The sequence below is a fragment of the Pteropus medius genome, unplaced genomic scaffold (assembly GCF_902729225.1).
Source record: "Pteropus medius unplaced genomic scaffold, Ma_sr-lr_union100, whole genome shotgun sequence".
NCBI lineage: Eukaryota > Metazoa > Chordata > Mammalia > Chiroptera > Pteropodidae > Pteropus > Pteropus medius.
This window is the reverse complement of record NW_024351729.1, coordinates 1,958,313-1,972,871: the sequence shown is the minus strand read 5'-3', so window position 1 is coordinate 1,972,871 and position 14,559 is coordinate 1,958,313. Positions and strand designations below refer to the sequence as shown.

The following is a 14,559-nucleotide window of genomic DNA, read 5'->3' as shown; positions in this document are numbered from 1 at the left end:
TAGTACTCTTCTGTAACATACTAAAAATAGTTTTCAGAATTGTACAAAATGAATTCTGACTGCAGGAATTCTAATCAGGTGGACTGTAATTAATTATCCTCCATAAATTAACTGAGACTTTATGAAGTAGGTCAGCGAAGGACACAAAATCTTCTTAAAAGGGTATAAGTCCCCAAATTGCCTAAGTGATTATGAAGAACTGATGCCCAAATGCTAATTCAAAGTTGCAAAATATCTTACATTGGGATGTTGACTTGAACTTTGATGGGTAACTCTATCCCAAACCATTCTTTCTCTCCATCTATTCAAATGATTTTTGATTATCATAAGGTTATGCAAGGTGTCTCTTGTTATATGAATCCAGATGTTAAGTAGTTCTCAAAGTATCGATAAATGCAAAGTAGTTAAGGAAATGTTCCTGTAATATAACATTCAGTACCTTTTAGATGAATGTCGCATTCAGTAACTTTTATATGAATTTCAAATCTAAATATACAAACAAATCTTTTAGCTTCAATTCAGGACATTAATGTTTAGACTCAATATTTTCAGGTCATATTTAGATTTTGATGAAAAGGAACCAAAATAATATTGGTAAACACAGTAACAAAATAAAGTGTAACTACAGTCATCTGTATAATCACCAGATCGGGGAAAAAAAGAAACAAATGAACCCCTAAAACTTCTGTATTTTAATAAAATTAAAATATGTTCCAAAGTAGGGCATGCTTTGGTTGACTTAGATTACATTTACCATAAGGACTGAAAGAATATAAAGAGCAGTAAAAATATTTATATGCTTGTGAAGTATTTAATCTGTTTAAAATCAAGGAGAGATTTTGTTAATAAGTATTCCACCAACATGAACCCATTAAGCTAATATTTTGATTTAAACTTGTCTTAAAGATTTTTTTTTAAAGAAACTTTTTAAAAAGAGAGAAGATATTTAAAATAATACACAGAATTAAACTTATGAACTTCTCTAGGAAATCTCTATTGTAGGTTTGCAATTAATCCTAATTGGATAAGGAGGGCTTTTTTAGAAAAGCAGAAAAGTTTTCTCACCTAGCACTCTAATGATAGTAATCAACACCATTACTGTGAAAATATAACACAGGCTTTTAAAACCTGGAGAGACATTCTACCAGTACCTACACTGAGTCACTCAAATAGCAGGTATTTCTGAATTATTGATGAGAGGCGATGAAATCACTCTTGTTAAAATTTATAGCTTTATTAAATATTCAAATTAAAACTGCTCAAACATATATGGAATTATCTACAAATATATGAGTATGGAAAAGGCTTCAACTTTTGAAGAAAAAAGATCCTTAAACCTAAATTCATTATGCTTTTAGCAGGTACTGCCTTTTCATGCACTGTGAAGCTACTAGACGGGGATGCCAAAAACTTGGTCTTGGGCCTCAAAGACTTGCTTTATAGCTGATAAAATGAGTCTAAAACACAGGTAAGATTTAAATAACTCAGAAGAATAATGGAAGAGAATTGATACAATGAGTCTAAAACACAAGTAAGATTAAATAAGTCGGGAAAATAACAGAAGAAAATTGATAAAATGAATCTAAAACACAAGTAAGATTTAAATAAATCAGAAGAATAATGAAGAGAAGCCACATAGCACCGCATAATTAATTAACAAAAAATATTACAGGCAATGATGTGCTTCCAGAACTCAGGATAGCTCAAACTTCAGATAGGAGTTGTGAAAAGTATGAGGGATTTAAGTTGAACCTTGAAAGATGAGTAAGATTTGCCTTAGGCAAAGATGATGGGAAAACTATTCCAGATGGGGAGAAAAGACAGTAGGAGATCCTTAAACGGTTAATGTTGGGGCCAAAAGCTAGCAGACAGCAATAGATTACAGAGGAAGACATTTCAAACTGAGGGGTAATAGGAAAGAAGACAAAATACTATGTTAGAGAGTTATATTGAAGATAAAGACATTCATTTCTCTTTAATCCAACAAATAGAAATTTAGCATCAACCATTAGATGAGATGTGTGCTCGGTAATCAATAATTCAAATGGCGAAGATGCAGTCCCTGCTATCAAGTCCAGTGACGAGAGAGGAAAAGAGAAACACAGACAGAAACAGGAGTAAACACAACCACAACATACTGTGCTAAATGTTAAAACAAGAGCAAGCCCACTTGATGCAGAATTCTGTGGGGTGGGGCCTTAAGGGAGTCTTAAAGAATGAGTTAGTCACCCACAGGAAGAGGAGCAGGTGAGGGCCTGATCAGGAAGGGCCATCTACACACTACTGAGGGGTTACTGAGTAGGGGATAAGAGAGACTGGCTGAGACTGGAATCCTAGCTATTACTGACCAGCTCTGTGGCCTCGGAAAAGCCATTAACTTAGTGTCCTCATCTACAAAATGAAGAACATACTAATACTTTTCCATTAGGGTAGCTATGAGGATGAAAAAGCATAATGCACGTTGACCTCTTAGCACAGTGCCTGATATATAATAAGAACTTGTAGGTATTATTTTGAGCCGATGGGTAGCCACCAGAGAGAATTAAACAGGAAAGTAGACTAGCCACATCTGTATTTTACAAAGATCATTATAGCTTCAGTATGGAAAACAGATTGGCAGGGTCTTGCTACTGTAACCCCTACTAAGGAGTTCCTAATATTTGAACTTTTATTGTAGTGTACCAGTCTTTACACTGTCAGTACTAATATCCTGAGATAAAAAATTTTATACAGTGCTTTATGAATTACATCAATGCAACCTTTTATAACATCTGGAAAGAGAATAAACTTACAATATTTTCCTGACTCCTTCCTCTACTTCTGGAGATTGCTCTCATACTTGAGCTGTTGTAGGATTTATGGATCATTTTATTGTTCTTTTTTATAGATACGTCTAGTCTGCCCAAGTAGGTTATAAACTCTTTCAGGGAAGAAATCTAGTACTTAGGATATTGCCATCCTTTACTCTTGCAAGATCTCAATAAATATTGGTTATTTTTGACAAGTATCTGATGACAATATACATTTTAGATTTTATGTGACCACAGATTAGTTTTTTAAAGTACAGAGAAAAGTTCCACTTGCTCTCCTGGCTTTGACAAATCAGTGCCTCTTTGAGACACTTTTTCATAAAATGGGGATAAAAATACAAATCCAAGTCAACTCACAGAGGGGTTCTGGGGCTTAAAAGAAATAATGTATAAAAAAACATTTTGCTAACTCAAAAATTTACTAACATATGAACATTCACTGTTAGTGGTGGTTGAGGTCTTATAATATTTCATTAAAACTTGGACTTTATTTTGCAAGTATTCCAGAAGCATTTTTCATGAGTGTTGCTGAATTCTCTGGCACCACCCCTGAATTAGGCTAGCATTTCATCTATCAATGCTCATGGATTTATATTCATATCCATCTCTATGTCCATGGGCTCACTAGAGAACACATCTGTTGGATTATGAACCTAAATGATAATTAAATATTTCCAGACGAGAAATAACTATTCATTTAAAATATAATTTCCTGTAGGAACATTTAATTTTACTTGTACCATAATAAGTGTGAACAAAAGGAGCTGAAATATTCTCTAACATATTTTCCTTCGACCTGCTAAGAAGGTAAAAGGAACAAATTATTTTCATCTCTTAAAGGCGGGAGCAGGGAGGATTAGCCTTTAACCCTAAACCTGGCTTTATTAATAAAAGCTAAGTGGATTTTTGCTTCCACTTTGTGAAAGACACAATTAAATGTCAATTAAAAAATTTGTAATTTAGGTCTTAGACCTTATCAACCATCATGAAAGCAGATTCCTATTTATTTGTTTTGGGCTTCTGATTAAATATTGTGTCAATGGCTTATAGTATAAATTTGAAGCAGGCCCCAGAACTTCATTTCCTTCGACTTCTTAAATTGATTTCCTGTCTTAAAACAAGCTCAGTGTGAAGAACAAGTAACAGTTCATATTACAGCATGAAAAGATGTTTTAAAAAAGATAATTATATCTTGTGAGTTTCTCCAACAACAAAAAAAAGTCCAACAGATGTTCAAAATAGGAAATGAAATTAATTGAATATGCTGCTGTTGATACTCTCTGTCAAGAAGGAAACGTGGGAATTTAAGGGAGTCACAGCAGCTTTGTAGAAGTAGAACCAATGCACAGTCACCTCTCTCTAAACAAAGGTCATAAGCCAGATAGGTCAATGATATCGTTTAGGATAACCACACTAATGAACAGGCTGAGTTTCCAATATTCATTTTGCTGACGTTTGGAAATCATTTTCCCATTGAAAGAATATTACAAAGAAAATTATAAATACTGTAGTAATTTAACTGCTCATATTACTGGTTGCTTACTAAAACAAAGTAAGCAACCAGTAATATGAGCAGTTAAATTATATCTAGAATTATAAATAGAACTTCATATCCACAAGATAGAAAATAGAACTTAAGAGAACTTAATTCAAAAAACTTAATAGAATATAGGGAAATTCTCACACTCTATAGATCACATTCCGTGACGAAAAGTGACAAACTTCTATGTATTGTCAGTTTATATTTGTAAATCTATGTACTTCATACTAAATATATTTTAGAAAAAGACTTGAAGAAAATAATGCCAAAATGTTGCTAGGGGTTATCTCTGAGAAGTAAAATTAGGAGTTAATTTTTTTCTTATACTTTACTGGCTTTTTTCTTCAATGAACATTTATTGCTTTTAAAAAACATACAGGCATACCTCATTTTATTGTGCTTCACTTTATTGCAATTCACAGATGCTGCATTTTTCACCAGTTGAAGGAAAGACCCGCCACCAGCAAAAAGACTGAAACTTGCTTTATTGTGATACTTGCTTTATTGTGGTGGTCTAGAACTGAACCCGCAATATCTCTGAGGCATGCCTGTATAAAAAAAGGCCTTATTTTAAATACAAGTCATTTGAGTGACAATCTGGACACCTTTGATCCTAGTTGCTAAAGTGAAGTCTCCTTACCAGTTGAAACAACTGAAAGAACCTGTTACAAGGGCTTTAAGATATTCTTAAAAGAGATTACACCTTCAAAATACAGGGAACCTCACTGTATAGAAAATTAAAATGTGTGTCATTTTTATCCTTTCAAAAATTTAACAATGAAGTCTTTTATTCAAACTCCCTCATAAAGGTGAGTTTGGGTTCCATTTGTACATTAGAGACCAATTCCACAGAAATTATTTTGAAATAGAATTAAGAAGGCTCTCCACAATAGCCATAGAAGCTTGATTATGCTGGATTGGATCAGTACATTTCTTTAAAAGTCATAGATAGTGTGTGTGTCACTTTGTATCGTTTTGCGGTATGTGTTTAGTGTAGGGGCTTCTTGCTTTGCTGTGTTGAGAGACCTTGTTTACGCTGGGCTCAAATGTGTTCTACCTTAAGCCTGTCCCTAAACGTTCCCAGAGCAGTTATGAGAGATAGATTCTCCACGAAAGTCATACGGACCACTTATCTACCGTCTTGGGGCTTGGATTTCCTCTGGGAGTCCTGGGCTCTGTGGGCCCAGTCTCTGCTGCTCTTCAATGCACCCAGCTGTGCAATGGAGGTCTGTCTACATAACCACACAGAGAGCTAACTACCAGCCCAGGCTCCTCACTCACTTTCCCTTAGCACTATTAACCCACAAATCAGGCTTGTTGAGACAACATCAGTTCCTCTTTCCAGTTCTTCTTTTATCCTCTATAAAGCCACACGAAAGCTCCCTCTGGCCATTGCTGACTCACGATGTCCCTGTCTCCCCCTTTCCCCGTCGTCCCACTCTTGGTCTCAGATCAAAATGTTTCTTCACGGTCAATCAAGTTGGACTTACCAGTGTTCTCCTTGCAGAATGTTCCCTGAACTTGTCTCCCCTTCTCAAATGCATCCCAGAACAAATATATATTATATATTATAATATATAATATATATTTGTTCTGGGATGCAAAATATATAATATATATAATATATAATATATATTTGTTCTGGGATGCAAAATATATAATATATATTTTGATATATATATATATCAAAAAAAAAAAAAGGTGTCTTGGCCCTCCTTAACTGAATCCCCTTCATATGTTTGGAATATAGTTTTTCTAAGATCCTAGATTTCTTCCTACCTATTCTATTCTCTCTCATTCCATCCTCTACATCCTAAAATGCGCACCAGGTCATAAGGTAATACAAAGCTCTCATTCACATTTCCAAATTTTAACATCCCTTCGACACAATCATCAGCACATCCACAGCTTGGCCACATTTAAATTATCCTGGAACAAGGCAGAGGGAGGCTACTTTTAATATAAAAAACATTTGGGGGTAGTTTTTGTTAGTGCTGAAGTAGGGATGTGTGCTTGTGTGCTATTTAGAGCCACAAACTAGCAACCAAAGTTGCAATATCTATAGCAAACAGATATTAAGATATATAGGCTCAAGGTTTAGGTTTGTTTTTATTTTGTTTTGGTTTTCTGTTTTGGGCTCAGCACCAATAAATCATTGTTTTAGCGATGACTCTGATAGTTTCCAAAAGCTGCCCAGCCAACTAACTCATTTTGACAATGCCATTTTACAAAATAGTAAATGAGTATCTTCTAAATATGGAGAGTGGAAAAACAATTACACAGCAACTGTCACTGAAATCTAACAATAGGGCTAAGTACTAAATAATGTGTCATTCAGGATTTAGGACAACAAATCAGGCTGACACAGGCCCTTCTCACCCTCCAAAATGCTAGTAAAATATAGTAAATGGTCATAGGCAGCTAATGTTAATTAACTACAGAGGAATTATACCCAAATGGAATGTTCTTGATGGAGCCTTTAAGATGTTTTCATTGCCCCACACATAATTCACATCAGATGTATGTGTTCTCTTTTCCCAGGAATCTAAAATGCTATGCCCTGGGAAATGCCACATTAGTTTTGCTTTGAGGAAAACAAGTTTTACCTAAACTGGCTTTGTACTAGGGAAAGATTTTGCTCTTGATCTCTGGGTTTAAAGAGAACCTACTGAACATCGGAGCTCCCTAAATCAAAAGACTCAGATTTCCCTCTGCCCAAAACAATTATAATTAGAACCTTAAATGAAATGTTGACACCTAAAAATGTCAAGAATATCTCTTCTGCAAAATAATTTCATAATTACCATTTCTTTAGGATTGCCTACTATATTTATAATAAACTAACCTTATTTGATTTCCTTCATGTATAAAACACAAGTGTGTTTTCTTGATTCTGAAAGGTCTGAATGTATTTGGCTCTGGATTTCTAAGTCTGAGAAGAGAAACGTATTAAGTTTTTAAGGATTCTAAGCAATGATTTTGTTAATATTACGTAAAACTGAGAATTGTGGAATTATATATCATAAATACATATGCACATCAGACTAGATTAATTTAAGAATTTGCTGCTCCTGAAATTATGTTACTAAAAATAATTACACCTGCAGTCATCCAAAGTGCCACACTTTCATGAAATGACACAGCAGGTAAATTTACTTCTCCTACTCTTGTATTCTACATAAAGAACAATCATGCTTCCAAAGATAACCACCACTAACTACTAAGACCAGGAAGAAATTCTTATTACCCTAGTCCAGCAGGTAAATTGGTGTGTGCATCAAAGCATTCTTACTGAAGAGGAAAAATGGGGGTGCTGTATAATAAGCTCTAGATACTGTTAGAAAAGGTAAAACTCAGTCGTCTAAGACTCTTCACCCTTTGCTCCCACACCCGCAATTCCCAGGATTCCACCTTGCTCTTTGATCTCCTGAGTGTCATTTCACTTTTCTAACATTATGGAATTTAGGCACATTCCATTTTTTTCTTATTTTGGATTTGTATGAAGTGCATCAATTCTACTTTTGTTTCCCTTTTTAGTTTATATAACAAAATAACACTGCTTGCTGCAAATTTTTTTTAAGCTCAAACATATTTTATAAGGTAAAAAGTAAAAGCACTTTCTTCTCTACATCTCATCTCACTTCCTTCAGGTAGCCACTGTCACCTGTTTGGGGACAATGAGGTAAACGATGTTTGTATGCAGGTTTAAGTATGTGCAATACTATAAATCTCTTCAGCAATTTCCTTTTTTCACTTATTATAGCTTGATTTTTCCCAAGACAATGTACCAAAGCAGCTAGCAGACACATTTATATTATTGCATTTCTCCTTTTCCCTACAATGAGATTGCTAAATCAGGATTTACTCTATATCAAAAGAAACAAAACAAAAAAATCTGTCAACCTAATACTAAATATACCTTTTGTTACATTAGTTTTTACACTTGCCTTCAACCTAAAAATAGTGAGAACTAATGGGTAAAAACACATGCATTAATATATGTGCATTCTAAATAATCTTTCACATGGATAAATGTTATCATATGTAATTACACTGAAATGAAATTAATTTTCAAAGGCAAGAGGCAAAGGTAGGCACTTGTGAGGCTTAATGGGCCCTGAATAGGGAAGGACACTGGGTGGAAATTTCCTGGGCTTTGAAGCCAGAGGCACAGGGTCAAATCATATTCCACCTTTTACTGATTGTGTGGTTTGTGTAAATTCCTAAACCTTTCTGAGCTTTTTTTTTTCATCATTCACAAAACTAGGGAAAAGATTCATCTGACAGAGATTTAGATATTAAGTGTTAAGATGGTGTCTCGAACATAGTAAGGGCTCAAAAAGTGCTTTATCATGTTAATAATCCAGAAACTATTACGATAGACAGTGATCCAAGATCTCATACCTGCAAACCTTGCTCTTTTGTTTACCTTGGTTTAGTTTGCCTTCGGTTTTCATATTTACCTTATTTGTATAGACACAGAAAAAATTACTGTAAACAAGCTTAGTAGCTTTAATGAATTACTGAAATATGATCCTGTCTCCTCCTACTCCTCCCAGTGTCTTGCACTGGACTGATTAGCAATGTCCCAGCCTCCTGCTATGCAATCCTAAGCTTTACTTACAACTTGTGATAAACACAAGCCACCTGACTACCACTAAATAACTGAAAATATGTTCCATGTTTGCTGATGACCAGCAGCTTAAAGTGTCAAAAGCCAACCTTCCCAATGAGGAAGCTTCTTAGCCTCTCCTTTTACTTAACAAGGCCATGAATGATGCATATGCCTTTAGCTGGCTAATGGCCATGTCTTGGGAACGAGATGCTCTGCAAACACCCGGGACCTACCAAATACACAACTGCTTTTAGAGAGTGTTGCTGGCCAACGGTATGCCCATCCACTCTTAACATTTCATCTATATTGAAGATTTAGATTAGATTTAGGTTAGATTTCCACAAATCCTAACCTTCTAGAGCAGTTAGGGGAAAACCTAGCCATTATACTATCTATCTAACCGCCTACTTTTACATGTGACAAAATTGAGGCTCTGCCACATGTGACAGGCCCAAGGACATATAACTATTTAGACAGCAGTTGGGATGAGAACCTCGACTCCTTTATTTTGGGTTCTTCCTACAACTTACAAGGAAAATTTTCCCGTAGCTCTGTAAGATGTTTATTAAATATTTTTGGATGAAAGGAAATGTTTGTGGTTACTAATGTGTGTGGGAGGCAAAATGCACCGTGTGCTGGCCTTAAGGGTAATTAATCCACCTGTCTGCCCGCGTGGGCCTGGGATAAAGGAGAGGGAAAGTTGCATTCGGATTTTTTTTTCAGCATCCTACTTAAATTTACAGGAGGACTGTGTAGGGAATAAATAGGACCCAGAAGGACTAGTAACCACCACCACCTCCTCCCCCATTGTAAGAAGTAAGGAGGTGGGGAATTTCTCCTAGGATGGCAGCAGGCAGGGGAAGAGGTTAGTTGTTTTTTTTCTTCTTCTTCTTCCCCATATTTATTCACCTGGGGAAGCAGATGCTGTCAATTTCCTCCTCTTGCCACAAGAGTGGCCACGTCCTTGTCACGGCGGGGGGTGGGAGGGGCGGGGAAGGGGGCTGTCTGGTGTTTCTCCTCCATCCTCCCTAAGATGTTTATAGCAAGGGCGCGAGTGAGCCAGAGTCGAGAAGGGCCTGGACACTGGGGCCCAACCCTCAACCCCCCAGCCACCCGAACCCCCTCCGGCGGCCGCGGGCGCCAGGCGAGGGCTCCCTGCGGCAGCGCCTTTGTTTTCCCGACTCCAGTTACGTTTGCGGAAGTGCTGCTCGAGCCGAACGCGCCGGGGGTGCCGGCTGCAGCCACCCCGAGCACTCCATAAAGATGACAGTCGACACCGAAGAGGAGGGGAGGGAGGGAGCGGCAGGGCCGTGGGGCTGGGAAGCGAGACACCCGCACACGCCCTCCCTCGGGGCCCCTCCCCCGAAGCCCCCTTCCCTGACAGCAGGTGTGCGCCCGGGAGAGGGGCTCCGGGTCCTGCAGCCGAGCTGGTCCCCAGCGCGTGAGGACAGGGTGGGGCTGCCGTCCCCCCAACCCCGGCCTAGCGCGTTCCTGCCCCGTGGGCCGCGGCGGACTCACCTGCTGCGGGCGAAGGTGGCGCTTAGCTGCGGGGGGCGCGGGGAGTCATCTCCCCCCCGCGTGCGGCGGAGACTCGGGGCGCCGGGGCGGCGGCTGTCGGCGCGGCGCACACCATCTCGGGTGGGTAGCTGGCTCCTCCGGGGCTGCGGCGGCGGGATGCGGTGCGGGTGGGGCGACCGGGGACGGCGAGCCGAGCGCACCCACCCGCGCGACCTTCCCCGCTCCTCCTCGTTCTCCTCCCACCCCTCGGGCCGGGCCTCCGCCGCTCGCTACCGGCTGGACCCGTTTCAGGGCTGAGCGCCGCGGACCCGCCGCCAGGTGCAGCGCTCCGCCTCCTGCGGCGGCAGCGGATGCGTCGGCGGCGGCTCCTCCCGGCCTCCCGCCCGCCCTGGCCGTCCCCGGGGACCTCGCGGCACAGCCCTGCTGGAGAGGAGCTCCGAGAAGGGGAAAGCGGACCGCGAGGTGCTATCCCCCCACCCCCACCTCGGTCCTGGCCGAGACCCCCTTTCCCGGGGAAATGATGCAAGCCTAGCTCCAGGGGGAGCGGCGGGACTTGATGGCCGCCTGGCCGGGAATTGTGATAATAAATATAGGCGACGTTTATTGAGTGCTTATTAAGTGCCAAGCACAATACTAAGGCTATTAATGCATTATCTCAGTGTCTCTAGTCCCGGCCTTGGCAGACTGTCTTCATTTGACCCAGGAAAGAGGAACTGGGAGGGGGACGGAGAGGAAAACAACGGGGATTTCAGGACTCACCTGGAAAGGAATACACCGAGGCCAAAGCACCCTTTCAAATGGGGAAGATGCTACTGAGTATCTATCTGGCGCTTTTCTGAAGCGGTAACCATGTGTGTCGCACTAAGAACGTAATTAAAGTTGTATTTCTGGTTAGACAGGCAGAGAGGGTGGGTAGAGTGGAGTTGGTTATAAAAGGTATCATTCCGTCAGCAGGTATTTTTGTGTGGCTGCGATGGGCTCTGGGGATGCCAGATCCTATTTTCAGGGATCTTATGGTCTTGTTCTGGTAATAACAACAACAATAATAATGACAGCTAATATTTATGAACATTTCTTATATATAAAGCACTGTTTAAGTACTATTTATGCCTCATCATAATCCTGGAAGTATAGGTAATATTATTCCTATTTCACAACTGAGAAAATGGAGGCTGAAATTTAATGTGACCTATCCAAAATTACTCAAAAGTGAAAGAAGACAAATCTTTTATCTCCAGGGTTTAAGCTTTTAACCACGAAATCAAACTGATGAGAATTTTATGGACCTTGAAGTTTAGGATTTGAGGTCTCTGTTTAGGAAAAATAAAACAAAATTACAAATGCAAAGTTGCTCTGGCCCCTCCTGGAGCTTAAGCTATGCTAGCCTCATGATGAATCCACTTGCAATACTGATAAACAAAAACAAAAGCAGTAAGTGATAAAGTTTCAAATGAAAGAGGTGTGATGTGGCCTCGAAATAGCTTTCCACTGCATTATTTGAAACTGAACAGCTCACACAGACCTGTTTGGTAGCTGTCCTAATGGAATTATCATTCTTTTTACCTGTCCAGACGGTAAAGAAGCAACCTTTAAAAAAAAAAAGAAAAAGAAAAAGAAAAGAAAAGAAAGAGAAAAGGCAGGAAATGAACAGAAACTCCAGGTCTAACATGGTTCAGGTCTGTCCTGCGTATGGAAGGAGAGGAAAAATTGGGAAAGGTGAGTAGTTCTTGACCTACAGCTGCTCAAAGACAGCTCCATGTTGAAAAGTGAAGCCAAATCTTCCTAAATTAAATCTGGTAATTCTGTTTCAGGTAGAACAGGATAGCCTCAAGGGTCAGCATAACAGAAAATGTTGTTTTAATTGGCTTTGTTAGGGCATGAAGTTTTTCCCGGCAGCCTTTTTCCTTTTCATCATAACTTAAGATGGAAACGTGCATAAACAAAAAGCGATCCTCCACTCCTGCTGCATCTCCTTGCCCTTGGTAAGGTAGCTAAAGGGTGTGGTGTGGAAATTAGCTCCCAAGTATATTGTCAGGCAGGCTATCCCTGAGGTAATTGCATGGAAAGGCTCAAAGACAAGATGTGGAAATCGCATGACTTACTGAATCTACTTTAAATGCGGAATAAGAAGCTGGGGGAAAGAGAGAGGGTAGGTGAAGACCCTTAGGATAGATAGGTGCAGCATTTGGTATATTCTTTGAAAAGTTCTAACCTGTGCACTTGTCTCTCCTTCCCTTTCCCCATCCTCTCCCAACCATTCTCCTTCCCTCTCTCCCACCCCCACCCCCCCACCCCACCCTCTAGTGCATCAGCCCTACCCCTGTCCTGATGGTTTGGTTACAAGGACCAGAGTTGAGGTTGAACAGGGGTACTTGGCAGACAAAGTATGCCTGGTGCCAGAGCCAACACATGCTTCTCTATTGAGAGACGGGAGCAAGTATGCCTGAGCATATTTCTAGCTCACCAGTTATCCTGGTTAGTAGCTATGGATTTCATCTGCATTTCTCAGGCAGAGAACAGATGGAGGCTATATGGGTGTGTCACCACTGAGTGGTCGTTTTAAGCCTTCCTAAATATTGAGTGCTCAATATACTTCATGAATATTTACTGTATCCAGACTATTTGGTGCATACGTCTTCAAACCCTTACTCGTTATGTTCAGCTCATGCTTGCACTACTTTATCTCACAATCTACTTCTACTTTGATTTCATCTCTCCTCCTTATAATGTTTTTCTTAACTCTTTTAGCAGAATTTGTTATTCTTAAAAAACAAAGCAAACACAGTAGGTAATAATAAGAACAATAATAGCTAGCACTTATGTAGGACTTACCCTGTTCCAGGCACTGTTCAAAGCACTTTCCATGTATTTGTTTATTTAATCCTCACAACAATCACATACAGGTAGGTACTGTTATTATCTCATTTTACAAATGAGAAAACTGATGCATATAAATGTGAAGTAACTTCACCAAGGTCATACTACTAGTAAATGATGGAATCTGCATTCAAACCTAGGTGGTCTGGCTTCAGGTCCCTTGTTCTTAACCATCCTTACTGCTTGCTCATGTAAATATTTATGAACAAGTGTACTCACATGTGGAGGGGCAGGGATCTCACTTTTATGCAAATGATATAATCCACTTTTCTCTCTGCACTTCTCAGCAACATTGGGCACTACCGACCATCCGCTCCTTGAAACTATCCCTTCCTCCGACTTCTGTGACCCACAACTATGACTCACAACCTTTGTGTTTTGCTCTTCCCCTCTGGCCACTGCCATTTGTATGTTCCACTTGGATTTCGTTCTAGGACTTTCTTTCTTCTGTTTTATTCTGTGATTGCTCTCACCCACTCCCGTGGCTTCAATCAAAAAATATTTAAGGATGCCCCCATATCCCTCTTTCTAAGGCAGCTTCAGATCCATATGGCCAGTTGTTGAGTAGGTTGTTTCACAGGCACTCCAACCTCACTAAGTCCCACGTGAATGCTTCGTGATCTTCTGCCCCTCCCCATTCACTCTTCTAGGTTCCCAAACCATCACCCACCCAATTGTACAAGGCCCTTATACTCAATGCTCCCTTTACCCTTATCCTTGCACCCAGTATATTAGTTTCTTATTGCTCCTATATCAAGTGACCTCAAACTTAGTGAATTAAAACAACACAGATTTATTATCTTACAAGTCTAGAAATCTGAAGTCTAAAATGGCTTTTACTGGGCTAAAAATCAAGGTGTCTGCAGGCTGCAATCCATCTGCAGGCTTTAGAGGAAAGCCCATTTCCTTGACATTTCCAGCTTCTAGAGGCTGTTCACATTGCTTAGCTCATGGCCCCTTCCTCCATCTTCATAGCACATCGCTCTAACCTCGGCTTCAGTCAGCACAGTGCCTTTTCTGACTCTGACCTTCCTGCCTCCCTCTTATAAGACCATTGTGATTACATTGGGCTCAGCCTGATAATCCAAGGGAATCTCCTTTCCAGGGCCTTCATTTAATCAAATCTAAAGTCTTTTTGCCATGTAAAATAATATATTCACAGGTTCTTGAGATTAGGACATGGGCATCTCTAGGAGGCA

General features: G+C 39.8%; 1 protein-coding gene and 1 long non-coding RNA gene across 2 annotated transcripts in view; one reads left to right on the top strand and one right to left on the bottom strand.

The window, feature by feature from the left end:
- Positions 1-10,621, bottom strand: part of MFSD6 (major facilitator superfamily domain containing 6) — a 57,050-nt gene extending 46,429 nt beyond the window's left edge. Inside the window, 1 exon segment of the mRNA XM_039844267.1 lies at positions 10,484-10,621. The gene's annotated coding sequence lies outside the window, so the exon portion shown is untranslated.
- Positions 10,622-10,814: 193 nt separating this feature from the next.
- LOC120587470 (uncharacterized) overlaps positions 10,815-14,559 on the top strand; it is a 40,664-nt gene continuing 36,919 nt past the window's right edge. The window contains exon 1 of the long non-coding RNA XR_005648970.1: positions 10,815-12,199. This is a non-coding gene — a long non-coding RNA (uncharacterized LOC120587470). The remainder of the gene's footprint in view (positions 12,200-14,559) is intronic.